The following is a 12,724-nucleotide window of genomic DNA, read 5'->3' as shown; positions in this document are numbered from 1 at the left end:
AAAGTCGACCACCAAGAACTGTTTGCTTTCATCTTTTAGCAAAACTGTTATTATATTATTATATTTTGACTCAAGGAAACATTACAACTAATACAATAAATTTTTAATTGAATACAAATCAAATTTACAGTAATAACAAATAACAGTTATAACCAGATACGACCTCAGTGAATACATCTATGCATCACTGTATCGATAATGCTTTAAAGCTGTAGTACCTAACTTTTATACTAAATATTACTTACATTCAGTCTAGTGCAGACAAGGTCACATAATCATGATCAAGCTTATCACCCACTGATAGAACTCTCTGCATTTAGCCTCTGTCAAAGTTCTTCTGTCCTGTTTTTCTTTTAATGTAAAGACTGAAAGGCATTACCTTGTGTGACCATCAAGAGTATTTTTCAAGGAGGATCTGACTTACTGCCAGAACGGAGAGACAAATCATACAGGCCTGGAAAATCCTCCAACCCATACGACCATACTGGTGGTTTGTTCCAACCCTCTGATACGACCCAAAGGACTGTGCAAGCTAGCACTCCAGCCACTAAAAATACTTAATGTTATGGTTAGAAAAAGGTTTGTCGTAATGGTAAAGGTTAGGGAAAGGTCAAGATTAAGGTTACAAAATGTTACCTAACGTTCGTTCGCTGATATTAATTGAACATTAGCTGCCTAAAAACAAGCACTGCTCTCGCTTGAGATGAGATCTGAACTCAGCTCAGTGAAAATCGTTTTGATTGACCCATCCACTACCACACCAGCCTGATCCTTAAATGGACTTTGTCGCTCCCTTAATACTACACCACAGAGTTGTTATTTACAGGACCGCTAGAGATCACTTAACTTTAAAATATAACCATAGTTTGTCATAAGCTATTGGACAAAAAAGCCCTGTGTGGTTGTTTCTTTGCTGGAGGACAGTCCTGAAAGTCCTTTGGTGCAGGTTAAAAATAATAAATAAATAAATAAATAAATGAATAAACAAAATTAAATTCACAGTTGTTCATAGTCAAAAAGTTCTGCTGAGTGCTGAAGAACTATATCAATTTGCAGCTAAATTCAAAGTTCTTTTGTTCCAAAGCTATGGGCTTGCAGGTAGTAGCCAAATTGGCCAGACCATCTGAAGACCACTATGTCAAGCTAACAGCGTCACTGACTGAACTGCATTCAAGATACAAAGGCGACTGAACACAGAACAGTTACTACAACAAGTAAAAGTACAATCAAAAGGCAATTGGCAAACTAGCCTACTTCTTTGACAACAAAAATAAATTAGAGCACAGTTTCACTGTTGACGACTGGGACAAAGTCTTGATGAGTTATAGTCTGAACTCTGGAGAGCTGGAGTTGGAGAGCTAAATGTAAGGAGACATCCTGAGAAATTAATGCAGTGAATAAAATCTACAGTCAAACGTGGTGGTGGACTCATAGGATCATCTAGACCAAACAGAAGTATTGCTCTGTTCTGCGGTCATGTGGAAGAAGATTCATGACCCTAAACATGCAGTGAAGCCACGTCAGGCCAAGCAAGGAGATGACTTACATGGCTTTCTACAGTCACCAGACCTCAACCCCAAATCTTTGGGAACATTTGAAAAGGTGAAGCATGCTGGACCATCACAAGAACCTCTATGGGATGCAAAGAAGTAGAATTGAAAAAATATGGATTATCAAAGTCAACAAAATCTTCAAATAATCAAACAAACAGGAGTTCTTGGTAGTGGACTTAGACTTTTGGACCACTCTGTATGAGACTGCTGTGCTGCTGATGATTTTCTTTTATGGACCGGTGATGTTGCAGTGTAACAAAATATCTCCATTTACTTGAATTTCCCTTTTTTTAATCAAAGTTCAGAGATAGCACCCACAGGATTGGTTGGATTCAGCCAAACAAAGATTGGAGCAAAAGTTCAGAAGCCTGGCATTAAGTGCAAATCAGTTTTTACTTGTTTTTGCTTTTTCCCATCTTTTTTAAACAACTTTGTGATTACAGCCGTAGCAGTGGGATTACCTCATTTTTTTCACATCTTCTTATTTTCACAATGTGTACAATGGACAGCAGCATTATGTAAACAGTGAATACAGCAGTACGCTGTGCCTCTGCTTCCCACACCACTCCCACCCCCTCCCCAATAAATAAAACAACCAAGACAGCAAATATACTCAAAAACCATGAGCAAAGTAAGAGAGTAAATAAGAATAATAAATTTTCACCTCATGAAAATAAACTTGCATGTACACTAACCTGCATACACTCAAAATTCAGATATACCAATAAATAAACATTAGGATTACCTCATTGCTAGCCTGCTATGCTCAATTGAGGTCTCGCTTGAGCATAGCAAACTTGATGTGTGTTCCATAAATGCATTCAAAACCTTTCTGAACTACCTTCATTTTTCATGACCGGACGATGAAAGAACTCATGCATATAGAGGAGGACAAAATCTCATACCAAAAATTGTAGGTGAAATTACAGACAGCTGGATTTGCATGGGATTAGTATCATCAGGGGAATGCTGTCTTCAGTGATAGGTCATTTGTGCTGGACATTTTAATGGCAAATTTGATTTTTTATTAAAATCAGTAACAGTCGCCACAATTTTTACAAATCACTTGACATTCCTGGTAAAATTTGTCCTGTGTGAGCTGTGGAGCTGCAACGAATGATTATTTTCACTGCTGATTATTTTTTTCGATTAATCATTTTGACTATAAGACTGTTAAATATAAACAAATTCCTATTACACGTTCCAAAAGCCGAATGTGATGTCTTCATATCGCTTCCTTAGTCTGACCAGTAGCCAAAAAACCCAAAGTTTTCATTTTAGAACAATATAAATGGAGAAAAGTAAGTAATTTGTTGCATTTGTGAAACTGTAACCAAATAAATATTTGGTATTTTTACTTGATTAACAACAAAAATGATTTGTCAGTTATGAAACTTATAATTAGTTAATTTTCAGTTGTTCGACTAATTGTTTCAGTTCTAGTGAATCAGTTTGCGATGGATTATGATTTCAGATGCCACTGGAGAAAATTAAAATAACATGACCTCTGCTAGTAAAACTAATAAAGTTCTAACCCTGATTTTTCAGTCCACCTCTTGCCTCCTCATTGGTATCAATACCAGACACTTAAAAGGTGACTATAAAAGCTGAAATGTGCTGTTGTTGGCATCTGTAACAACCCTCAATGCACAGGTCTGTAACAACCCTCAAGGCACAGTCAGGTCATTTACGTCCTCTGCTGCTGGCTGGCCTGATGTACTCTCCAGCTTCAGTATCGATAAGAGGTACGCTGGGATGACCCATATTTTTCTCTTGTCTCCCTGCCTTGACGTCCAAACACAGAAGCAGCAGATATCACATATCACATCACTTTATAATTGGACATCCTGCAGCAAAAACCATGATCAATTGATTTGAAGGTCTTGAAAGGATGTTACAGTGCTGTGTGCTCATTTGGTGCTTACATGTATGTCAGCACAATTATCTTCCCACTAGCTCAAACGTCTAACAGATTTACGCATCTCAGTGACACGTTACATGTTAAGAGATAATGTCACACATATTTCATGTGTCCTTTGATTTTAATCTATGGTAAAGTGTGAAGCAGAGATATGCAGCTTTCTATTACTATACGTACTGTCATTGCCTGATCCCCCAGTGTGCAGCATCAGTGCCTATTGGGTGCAGCAATAATTGGTAGAGTAATCAGAGCCAGAAGTGAGACGGTTTGAAAAACAACAGGGGAAACCCATCAGCTTCAAAACATACTACTCACTGTTGTCGAAATAAATACATAAAATTGGGTCCTGCATGGAATGAGATCACAGGCAAAAACACACAATAAAAGCAGATCATTTCCAGCTCTTTGTATCGCAAGTCTTTAGGGAAGCTAAAAGACAGGATGCTGTCTTTTGTATCCACTCTGTTTGGTTCACCGCAGCAGCAAAACACATCTGACAGTGTCTGCAGTATCCTACTGCCTCCTGCTGTGGTAATATGGCCATAAATCAACACTGATCTGCTCCAGCTTTAGCACAAATGACACTTTCAATTGCCAGTCTTGTGCATAAATTAAACTTCGATCTATCACATTGCCATCTACCACTTGTCAGAGCACAATTACAGATGCATGTTTAAAGGAGAAAGAAATATTTTTATGGAAACATGGATACAGGCTTCGAGCTCTTTATCTGTTTATGCTGCACACTCTCTCTTGAGTCTGTCTAAGACAATATTGAATGCTTCCTGTACTGTATATCAAATATAAGAGCAGATGGCAAAGATTTTTCCAGCCAAATCCAAGTCCAAACATGCCACTGGAGGTGTGGCATTTGTCTAGAATGTCTCATGGCTCTGTATTTTCTCATTCCATGTTTCAACTCTAAAAAGCAGCCAAAGCACAGAGCCCCGGGCATTACCCATGCTTGCACTATGCAACATTCGGAAAAAAGGAAACATTATGTCATGGAACTTATCCAGGTTGAAGAAAGTCAAACTTACAATAATTGAATAATATTAAAGATTTGTCTCCATCATTGCCGATGCAATTTTGACATTTTCAACTGGCTGAAAATGCGACTTGCTGTTCAAAGGAATACTTCGCCAATTTTGTGTCATTACAGTGTGGATAGTATATGAAAATAAACAATGTTTAACTTCTCTCCATGGTGCCTGCACCCAGGGCTGCCCGCTCATTTGCTGGCAAAAGTCCACCAGTTTTTCGAGCTACAGCTTGTGCAGACTGTACTTGGTCTTTCTTTGTATGCCTGCCTCAACAGACAGTCGGATCGACAAAACCGTTTCCTCTTTTCATCCTTGCACTCAGGAACAATGCAAGACAGCACCATTGCCACTAAAAGGTTTTTGTGAGCAAACAGGCACTGTCTAACTTTTTCCTACTCCAGCAAGGCAGTATATGGAAACTGGCTCTGCCGCCCTGTGTATTCTGGCTATTGAAGGTTTTCTACCTTTTGAGCGAAAGAGAATACCACAGCCCTGCTTTGACTTCCTGCTTCCTGCTTTGACTGAGTGCAGACGCTCCGCTTTTTGCTCTCTGCTTTGCTTTCTTTTTTCCATTTTTATCTCTTTTTTTTTTACTTCACGTTTCTTAAAAAAAAGGGTCCTGGACACCTATACATCCCTCGGAGCTTAAGCCATTATTGAAACTCAAGGTTATCACTACTTTTAGAGCTGTTTTATTTCGCCGGTGTAACTTATCAGCGGCGCAAGCCTGCACTACAGTAACTGAGTGTGAGGAGCTCGGCTAACTGAGGCTAATCAGCAGCAAGATGCCTCCCTTTTCCACAGATGACTATCTCAAACTTCTCCAGAAGATTGCAGTGCTGGAAACTAAAATTCAACGGCTCGAAATGAATGCGGAGGTGAATGTACAATATGGGAATGAAACAACTCTACCGATGACCCAAAACAGCACACAGGAGCAGGCTAACGGACAGCTAATTAGCAGCACCACCAAGAAGGAGAGCTATGTAAGCGGCAGTAAATCTACCAGTAGTCCTCCCTGGAACCTGCTTGGAGCAAAGCCAAAGCATAATTCAGGTAAAGACACATCTGATATGCGAAGACGGCTAACAGGCAGAACCCAGCACCAGGAGATTAGTGATGAAACTGGTTGGCCTGCATTGCCTTCACACAGGAGTGTCTCTTCAACCCCTGTGCCAATGAGAAAACAGCCATGGACAGTGGCTACAAAAAGAAATAAGACCAAACCACACCAGGACTCTGAGATCTGCTTGGAAAATAGATTTACACCTCTTGTTCAAGACCATGACTGCCCAAAAGAAAGCTCTTCCCCAGACACTGGAAAAAGGTATGTGACTAAATCAATCAGTAAAAGGCTGCAGAGAGAGCTGACCACTGGGCCCCAAACACTGATAGTGGGTGACGGAGCTGTGAAAGACCTAAAACGCTTTTGCAGCATGAAATACACCAAAGTACTGTGTTTTCCCAACGGCATGGTGTCTGATATTTCAGAGAAAATCCTTAAGATCACTGATGAGCATCCGACAGTTAAAACTCTCATCATACACACAGGAGCTCTTGATGTTGTGAAACAACAATCAGAGGTACTGAAACAGGACTTTACTGATCTTCTGAAGAAGGTTCAAAGTCTAGACATGGATGTGTATTTGAGTGGACCTCTACCAATGGTACGACGAGGGGATGAGAGATTCAGCAGGCTGATGATGCTCAGCAGATGGCTCAAAGCTACATGTGCTCCTCTACCTGTGAACTACATTGACAATTTCCATATTTTTTGGGAACGCAGGCACCTGTTTAAGCCAGATGGATTTTACCTGAATAAGTCAGGAGTGCGACTGTTGGGTTCCAACATTTTCTACTTTGTGCGTCAGACACCAGCAGCCCCTGCCAAGGACAAGCAGCAAGACAACCCAAAACAACCGATAAGTCGGCGCTGTGGAGAGGAACTGCTTGTGCTTGAGATAAGAACGGACCATGGAGGACAGCTGACCCAGAGAGAGGTGTCAGCTCCAAAATCAGCTCCAAAATCAGCACCCTCACCCCAACTAGAGGAGTCTGCCCCAGCCCCAACTGGAGACTCCCAGTCTTCACCACCCCAGTCCCCACCAAGCCCCCCACTTGCTCCTTCCAGTCCTGACTCCCCACTTCTGGATTTCACTGACAGGATGAAGGACCTTGTTAGCATTGGAGTCCAACTTACGCCACGTCAAATCCCCATATTTTCTCCCCTAAACCCCCCTCATCGTCATGCCCCTCCCATTCCACCACGCCTGAAACACCTATCGACCAAAAGTCATCGGCCTCCTCCACCCCCCATAAACCTTCACGACTGTGAATCCGACTGATATGTGCCGGGTCCAGGCTGTGATACTGATATCAATAATGTTCTCCAGGAAAAGTCAGGGCCCTATGGAGGTCAAATAGCCTTTTCAATCCCGGTGATAATAGGTACACATCGTAGTATTTACAGACCATATGGCAAATGTCTTAACAATCTGAAGTCTGTCAGTGTTCAACAGCAGTCATCCTCCTTTCCTGTCACATCATCCCTACAGCTGAAACTAGCTCTTTTTAATGTCAGATCATTGGCCAATAAATCTTTCTTGATTAGGGATTTGATAACTGAAAGGAATTTAGATTGCATATTTTTAGTTGAGACATGGCTAAACAGTGTTACTGGTACAGCAACACTGTTAGAGGCCTGTCCACCAAATTTTCAGTTCTATCAGTCAGTCAGACAAAACAGGAGAGGAGGAGGGATTGCAGCCATTTTTTCTACACAGTTAGTATGCAATGACATTGACCTCGGTGATTATGCATCATTTGAATATCTTGCTTTTGAGCTCAAGTCAGAAGAAGCAGTACTTATGGTTACACTATATCGGCCACCAGGATACTCATCAGCATTCCTACAGGAGTTTACAGAGTTGGTCTCATTTGCCATCACTAGATATAACAGGTTAATAATGAATGGAGACCTGAATATTCATATCAACAAAAAGAATGACTCCAATGCCACTGAGTTTATGAACATACTGGACAGCTTTGCACTCATTCAACATGTAACTGAAGCCACTCACCAGCATGGTAACACCCTAGACCTGGTAATAACAACAGGGCTAAACATTGAGAATGTTTCAGTACTTGAACTGCCCATTTCTGACCATCACTGTGTGCTCTTCAATGCCACCCTAACCTTAACGAAAACTAAGAGGGAGTACCTGGTTAAAAAGAGATTTCTTGATGATGGGGCCGAAGCCAACTTTGCTAATCTCATGAGATCATTTGAGCCACACAGTGGTGACTGCACTCTAAATGACATGGTTAAGCAATTCAACAACACCCTGTCGGCTGCTTTAAATACTGTTGCCCCGCTAAAGGTAAAAAAGAAGTTTACAGACAGAATATCCCCATGGTTAAACAATAACAGTGTTAAAAAAGCAAAGAGAACATGTCGGGCAGCTGAAAGAAAATGGAGGAAAACCAAGCTCACAGTTCACTGTAACATATACAAAGAAGCCATGAACACCTATAACAAGGAAATACGTCTGGCAAGAACGAACTATTTTTCCAAGATAATCACAGAGAATTCAGGAAACTCTAGAATATTGTTCTCCACTATTGACCAGCTACTCAACACTGCTCCCACTTCACAACAGTTCCCTGCATCTAGATGTGAAGAACTTGCACTGTTCTTCAATAACAAAATAACATCAATTAGAACTACTATTGCTGTTAATCCAGACATCAATGCAAACGCAGGTGATCTCAGAAAATTCTGTAAAAACGATGCAACCATGGGGAAATTCACCAGCATAACATTATCTGAGCTTTGTAAGACTGTCAATGAATGCAACTCCACTACCTCATGTGTTGACCCAGTACCTACAGCATTTTTTAAACGGGTGTTCAACAGTATATCAAGTCACGTCCTGGCAATTATAAACATGTCACTTCAAACTGGCATCTTCCCAGATGAGTTCAAAACAGCTGTCGTAAAACCTTTACTAAAGAAACCCAACCTAGATAGTAATGCACTAAGCAGCTATAGGCCAATATCAAACATACCATTTATTAGTAAGATACTTGAAAAAATAGTTGCAGTGCAAATAAATGCCTTTCTTAAAGAAAATAACATCCTGGAGGAATTTCAATCAGGCTTTAGAAAACATCATAGCACTGAAACGGCGCTTGCTAAAATCGTCAGCGACCTCAGACTGAACTATGATGAAAATAAGGTCTCAATTCTTATCCTCTTAGACCTTAGCGCTGCGTTTGATACGATTGACCATGACATCTTAATCAATCGCCTCGAAAAACTGGTTGGTCTTTCTGACTGTGTGTTACACTGGTTTAAAACTTACATCAAAGGGAGAAAGTTTTATGTCAGACTGGGAGATCATGTGTCTGGGGAACAGGACAACTGCTATGGAGTTCCACAAGGGAGCTGCCTTGGTCCATTACTTTTCTCACTATACATGCTGCCACTCGGTGACATCATCAGAAAACACAATATATGTTTTCATAGTTATGCAGACGACACACAACTGTATATTTCTGCCGAACCAAATGATGCTACAGCGATAAATTCCATCACTACCTGTCTCATGGCAGTGAACAAATGGATGAGCGATAACTTCTTAAAGCTAAATGAAGACAAAACAGAGGTCCTGTTAGTTGGCCCCAAAACAAAAAGAGAGATGCTGTCCATTAACTTGGGGAAACTGGCTGCCAGGATTAAATCTGAGGTTACAAGTCTTGGCATTGTATTGGATCCAGATCTTAGTTTCAAGTCTCACATTAATAAGGTGACGAGGACATCATTCTTCCACCTTAGAAACATCGCTAAAGTGCGACCATTTATAAATCAAAAAGATGCTGAAAAACTAATACATGCTTTCATCTCAAGCAGACTTGACTACTGTAACGTACTTTTTACCGGCCTCCCAAAGAAAACTACTGACAGACTTCAGCTCATCCAAAACTCTGCTGCTCGCTTATTAACCAGAACCAGGAAGAGAGAGCATATTAGTCCGGTCTTAGCTGCCCTACACTGGCTCCCTGTAACATTTAGAGTTGACTTTAAGGTTCTCCTACTTGTATACAAAGCACTTCATGGGCTGGGACCGAGCTACATTGCCAACTCCCTTATCGGCTATGCACCCCAAAGAACACTGCGATCGTCTGCTGCTGGCTTATTGGTTCCCTACAACAGTCAAAAGAAAATTGGAGATGCCGCCTTTATTACTTACGCCCCCAAGCTTTGGAACACACTACCTTTAGACATCAGGGAAGCCAGCTCACTAGACATCTTTAAAAGAAGATTAAAGACCCACCTTTTCGCTCTAGCCTTTAACTAGCTCCTATTTTATTCCACACTGTTGTCTTTTATTGTTTTATTTGCATCTTTTCTTTTATTTCAAATTTTATTTCAATTTTTAGCCTTTTCTTTTTAATTCCACCCTGTGCTGTGTTTTATTCTTTTTAATGTTTTATTTAATGTGTTTTCAAATGTTCTTCTTTTTATTGTGAAGCACTTTGAGCTGCAGTTCTTGTATGAAAGGTGCTATACAAATAAAGTTTTATTATTATTATTATTATAGCCCTTTTTTCTCTTTTTTTCCTATGGTCATGTAGCACCAATTTCAGAAATTTTGCCCCCTCCTCCTGTATTGACAGCCTAGTTTTATGAAAAGACCATTTTCCAGTGGTAAAATATCTCTTTAAAGCTGCAATATCCAACTTCTTTTTTATGTTAAAGAAGCATTGAATAAATAAAATATACAATATTATGTTGTTCAGGACACTTTGGGGCACACACGATTAACTATGGGAATGGCCTGCAATAAACGGGGTTGTGGCTATTGAGGTCAGGCCAGGGGTGTTCTGTGAATTTCTGGACTCACTGGGGCCCCCCACCCCTCTTATTGAGGGAGTGCCAATCAAAATACACAATTTAAGTATCAAAAGCAAAAGTACCTAATGTATTAACCTGTAATTAAAAAAATGAATCTTGTAAGCTGTTATACAAAACAGCCAGTTAGGATAGCAAATGGTCAGGCCTAATGTTGACGGTCATTACAAAATTATCCATATTGTTTTCTTTGTTCTTTCGTTTTCTTGGTGCCTAACTTTACTGTAGCTTTCATGGTTGTTGTTGGTTGCAAAGGGGGTGTTGAAAGGGCAGAGAGTTGATGCAGAACTAGTTTGTGTGATACTGTTCGACATGAGGCCAGCTAGTTTGCTAAGTTTTTACATTGCAAACAGGCCGTACATACAGGACTGCCCTGCAGATTTCATCAGACAGCTAAGGATGAGTAACAGTTGTTGGAGTATGAACCTGACCAGCTAAGGAGGAGGAAGCAAGTTGTAACTTTATGGTGGAAAACATAAAATAGTCTTTTAATTAAGGTACAAAAAAAAATCATTAATTATTTATATTATTTTTGATGCAACTATAAAAAATGTTACTTAAAGAAGCTGGAATAATATTTTCAGTGCAGTCCCCATTTCTTTCTAACCTGGCACAACCAGCGAACATCACAAGTTCACTTTGGCTGGACTTGCACCTCCACCGGGGCACGCTCAAACCGAAGGGCTACTGGAAGCCACAAAATATAAAGGTGTTGTTTAGGTGATGACGACAGTGAGAAGCTGCAGCTCGCTGATCTGGAAACAGAAATAGCAGTATATGAACATTGCTTTTCCATACAAAAAAGTGCAAAAATCATCTCCCCAGCACACTGACAAGCTAGTGATATGCTTGCTGACTTTCACCATCACATTTGTTGCTGTTTGTTTAACCTTGGCACTCCTAGGCTGCGTTCAGGACGTCCTGGGAACTGGGAGAAGTTCTAGGTCCCATTCAGAAGAGTGCTCTTGAATGTCTTTACCAATAGGACGTCCCACTTGGGAGCTCGGTTCCTGGCAGCAACAAAATCCTTCTGTCAGGTTAAAACTGTAAACTAACACACAAACTGTAATAATTTATCTGATTACTCCATTTTATTTTGCACATCACCAATTATCTTATCTGCTTAGGGCTCTAGTGAGTAATGAACTTGCTTGCCGGTTGATCCAGTCGCCTGCCACTGCTACATATTTTTTTAAAAAGCGTTTTGCTGTCGCCCCCTTTCCAAACGATTTGAACCCTGCAGCCCAGACTCAGACTGTGCCATGAAGTGAAGAGCGGAAACACAATCACAGTATGGCTGTGCCAGGCTAATTTCTTTCTACGTCTATCCAAACACCTCTTAACGTGGGCTCAGAACACAAGGCGGCCCGCTGCTGTGTCAGCACAGTCAGAGCAGATAATCAGGTTGGCTTCCTCGCCAGAAATATTTGTTTGTTTCACAACTGCCTTTCAAACTGACAATCCATGACCTGAAATCAATAGAAATAATCTCTGGTGCCGCTCACTCTTTGAAATATCCTATTTGAACAAAGTGATTTAGCATGTGTGTAGTCTTGTGCAACAAATCAAAATAGGCAGACGGGAATATTTGGTAGAGATCCACGATTGCTACATCTGAGAATTGTTTTTCACTCGAGACACATGCTGTTTGAGGAGATTGGTGCAAAACATCAGTCAGTATGACATTTATACTGTTGCAAACCACAATGAGAAAATTTGTAGTTGTACTTCAGAGCAATAAATCTTGACATTTCATCATCTGGTAATATTTTCTTATACCCTTGGCACCAACGATGAGGAGCCTACATATTACACACAAGTACGGCTGAACCACACAAACATCTGGAAGGCACTACTTTGTTTTTAAGTTTACGCAGAAAAGTAGCTGTCATCAGATGCATGTCTGTTAAGTTTTCTTACAACGTATTTTGTGTCGGAGTCAACAAGGATGCATTTACAACTGTGAGACTGAGATGCAATCCCTCAAAGTGGGATTAGACCACATCTACCGGATGAAAAAAGGCATGAAAATAGTCAGAATTAAAGGTTTTGAGTGTTATTGTCAGCTTCAATCCAAGCATTTGATGTGGACTTTCAAAATCCATGTTTGTTAAAACCTCAGAAACAATATTTCTAGATTCTGTGATTATTTAGGCTTATAACATGGACAATTTATCTCAGAATCTTAGTTTTTTTAAGTAGGAAAAAATATGCGCTGCCTTTAAGTCCACTGTCTCTCATTAAGTGAGCGGGATGTGCAGTAAAGGTAAAGCTTCCCTGATGCTGAGATGCA

The sequence above is a fragment of the Myripristis murdjan genome, chromosome 19 (assembly GCF_902150065.1).
Source record: "Myripristis murdjan chromosome 19, fMyrMur1.1, whole genome shotgun sequence".
Lineage (NCBI taxonomy): Eukaryota > Metazoa > Chordata > Actinopteri > Holocentriformes > Holocentridae > Myripristis > Myripristis murdjan.
This window is presented reverse-complemented; position numbering follows the sequence as displayed.